Below are 4,095 nucleotides of genomic sequence, written 5' to 3' on the forward strand. Positions count from 1 at the left end.
TGATCAATATCACTTCTCTTCCAAATCGTGGTGCCTTCCAGTTAGCAAGCCAACGAGGGCTGACCTTTTTGGCAGTTCTATTTAATCAGACCCTGAGAGAGAGAGAGAGAGAGAGAGAGAGAGAGAGCTTGCTGTGGTTTGCACTTTCTCTCCATCTTACTTCCACTGCTCCTGACATGGGTTACACAGCATTAAATTCTACAGAAGCCAATCTGACTCTCACTGTGCAAATTTCTCCTCATCATTCTGTCAGTGCGTTTCGGCTCTGACCTGCAAATCTCCCCACGTACCTCTTGTCAGTGTATCTCAGCCTGGCATGTCTGCTGCCCTTCCAGATTCTTCAGTTTTATACCTTCCTATGCAAAACGCCACTGGCCTGCTCTTGTTTCTCCCTTGTGTTCAGTCAACTTCCTCCTCCTGGAGTAATAATACCACAAGATTTGTTTCAAAAGTGCCCTCCTGGGTACAATTCAGACCACCAGGCTAATTTCATTCGCCACATAAAGCATATTTCAACTGTTGAGGCTACAAGTGTAAATTCTAAACTAGTGTTTTACCCAAATAAATGCAAACTTCGGCTTCGTTTATATTAAAATCTTGCAACTATCTTAGGCTGCATTCACACTATCGAAATAATCTGGTTTGACACCATGGCTCTATGCTATGGAATTCTGGGAACTGTAGATCCAGTGCCACAACAATTTATAGTTCCAGAATTTCATAGCATTGAGCCATGGGAGTTACAGTGGTGTCAAACTGAATTATTTCAGCAGTATGGATGCGCCATTGGTGTTAAGGACGCACGAATACAGGCTTTCAGCGAGCCAGACATTTAATTCTTGGGAGCCGCTATTGACCTCTTTCAGCTTTGAATAAATAAACGCATATAAATGCAAAATTCAAACTCTTGCAATTATCTTAGGCTGCATCCACACTGCTGAAATAATCCAGAATTCAGGTGTAACATCAAACTACAATTCCCAGAATTCCATAGCATTGAGCCATGACAGTTAAAGTGGTGTCAAACCAGATTATTTCTGTGATGTAGATGAAGCCTTAGTCTATCTCTCAGTTGTTCACATAAGTAAGGTATTATCACCCACCCACCCTCAGATGTGGAGCAGTTATTTTAGAAACAGAATATCTTCTTTGATGGAACAAATACAATATTACAGTCTGAAGCAGAAAATCCCCTGACTATCACAGCCTGTGGAATATTCCAGAACAGAGATATGAGTGTAAGAATAATAGCATCAGTTCTGGTTAGTACTTGGATGGGAGATCACCAATGGTACAAACTAGATTTCAGAAAGGAACTGATAAAGCTACTTCTGAATATTCCTTTGAAATTTATAATGTCACCATAAGTCAACTGGCTACTTGAAGGCATATACATACATACATACATACATGCACATATGCATGCACATGCACACATCTAAAGGAAAAAAGTAGGCAAAGTTTCCAAAGGAATATGAATACAACAAATATAAGAGTACTAGGTGTAAATGATTTTCAATGTCTAAGGGGCTGTACAGACTACCCCCTAAGGGGCAGCCTTCAGCCACCTCTTTCTTTGCCAGATAAGGGCCATGGCAACCGAACGCCCCAATCTGGCTTCTCTGCACTGCAGAAAGGGCACTACAGCCATCAACACTGTGGCTTTTCTGCACTCCTTTTTGCCAGACGAGTGCCATGATGCCGCTTGCCATGTGGTGGGGGGACAGTGTCACACCAGCATGGGGGCGGAGTTGGGGCATGTATCATGCCATTCTATATAGCCCCTCACTCTCTGCAATCTAGCAATTTAGAGAGGGAAGGGACATTTAATTGGGAGGAAATACCCTCTTTTTTCCTCCACCTCCCCCCGCTACACCCCTCCCTTCTGCTCATGTTCCCCAGCAAGTGGAATACAGAGACATACTTCTTGGTCTCATTCCCCATGAATTTGTCCAACCCCTTTTTAAAGCCATATAAATTGGTAGCCATTGTCACATTTTGAAGGAGATTCCTTTGATTCAGCTATCTACGGCATGAAGTTGTGCTTCCTTTTGTCTGTTCTCAATCTTTTACCATTCCTCTTCATTGGATAACTCTGGGTTGTAATACGGTGGAAGGGGGATAGAAAAAATGCTCTGCTCAATTATCCATAACATGCATCATTTTATACACATCTATCATCCTTCGCCTAACGTGTTTCTCAGTGAAAGAAACCCAAATATTTTAAGCCTTCCCTCCAGTTTCTTGATAATTTTGCTTATCCTTTACACAGTTCTGTAATATCCTCTTAAGTGTGGTGAGGAAAACTGTACATAATATTCAAGGTGTATTCATACTTTAAATATATGTAATGGAATTACACTTCTGCCAGTTTTACCTGCAGTCTTTTCTCCAATGACAGCCAGTGTGGAATTTGTTTGTTCACAGCTGCTGCAGTGTTTCATTTGCTCCCTAAAACAGGCTTTTTATCATTTGCTTTGGATTCCTTCAATATTTTGAGAAAGTCTACATCTTTTCCCTTGAAAATATGTATATATAAATCTTTGCAATTTTTCTCTTTCACCCTTGCTGCAGCATTTAGGAGCTTGTACCTATATATGAGCAGCTTTCCAATCATGGGTGTTTGGGTCTTCTGCAATCAAGGTTATGGGCAACTGCTTCCAGTTTCTTTTCAGAATACTTTATTAACTACAAGGCACGATGCCAAATACTAACACAGGGCAATCTCAGATGTCATCTAGGAATTCAGGCAGAGGCAGGCGTGTATTTGGAAGTATTAGTACTGCCAGAATAGGTCTGAACACTTCTGGAAAAATGATTAATGTTTATTATCAGAGATTCTACATTTATTTCTTTGTCAGAAGAGGTATGTGGCATCTGAAAAAACGAAAAGCTTTTTTTAAAAAAAACTTTTTAGCTAATTTAGCACAGGGTACTAGTGATGTAGGCATTAAGAGCTCAGCGATAGCTCAGTCTTGGAGACATGTTGAGTCTAGCTAATAATATGAATTTTAACTGTTGGAAGCAGCTGTGTTGTAACAGGTTATGAACTCATGCAAAAGTGTCTTTATTGCACTTGTATATTTGCCAGCTACAGTGAGTTCAAAGAACTCCTCTCACAAATTCACTGTTGCCTTGGTTATAAAGTTTCCTGTATGTAAAGTAGACTACCAGGGCCTGCAGGTGACAAAGGTATTCAGCAAAAAAGGCTACTGAATAGCACCTATCATAACAGAGGAGCCTAAATTGATCCAGAAAAATGGGGAAATGCTATTCCAAGCAGACAGGAGTCTGACACCCATGATTAAAGTAAATCTCTGGAAAATGTCTTCAGACAATGAAGTCTATTACACTAGTGCAAAGGCTCCCAGAGGAAGGGGAAGGAATGGAAACCCTGTGTCTTTACTTCTTTTAACAATGAAGTGCCAGTAAGTTGTAGCAAACACAGTGCAAGATACTAAGTAAAGAGTAAGATGATCCACTAGTTCTGCTTATCTGCTCAGATTTCCATTAGCAAGCTGCTGTCAGTATCTATAGAAACTAACATTACAATGTGCTTGTTTTTAAAGTGTGGCAATTAAATCCATGACAATATTAGGAGCAGGCGGATTTTGTGATCTCTAATCTGGTAAGCAAGCAAAGAAATGTGGCCAAAGGTATGTAGAGTCTGCTATTCTATATGTATTCAAGAGACTATGAAGCACAATGTTAAGCAGTTATCTCTGCTTCTGTTGCACCAGTCACCTGTGCTCAATCTTCTGTTCAATATATGGATTTCTGTAACGCTCTTAGTGCTCACACATTAGGATAGGTTCACACATGAATATTCATCACTTGATAATAGCAGACACAAGTAGAGGCTGTTCTCATTCAAGAACAAGAGTAGGTGAAGAAGAGGATATAATACAGCAGCATTACCTTTCCATGGTGGTGAGATTGTGTGTTCCTGTGAAGCAAAAGGTTACGCCAGTAGGGTCTCCTGTGTCAGACAGGCTTTTGCTGAGGAACCAGACAAGATGTGCCAAACAGCTAATGGGCTGCAGCAGGTGTGTGTGTGTGTGTGTGTGTGTGTGTGTGTGTGTGTGTGTGTGTGTG

The sequence above is a fragment of the Sceloporus undulatus genome, chromosome 5, assembly GCF_019175285.1.
Source record: "Sceloporus undulatus isolate JIND9_A2432 ecotype Alabama chromosome 5, SceUnd_v1.1, whole genome shotgun sequence".
NCBI classification, from domain to species: Eukaryota; Metazoa; Chordata; class Lepidosauria; order Squamata; family Phrynosomatidae; genus Sceloporus; species Sceloporus undulatus.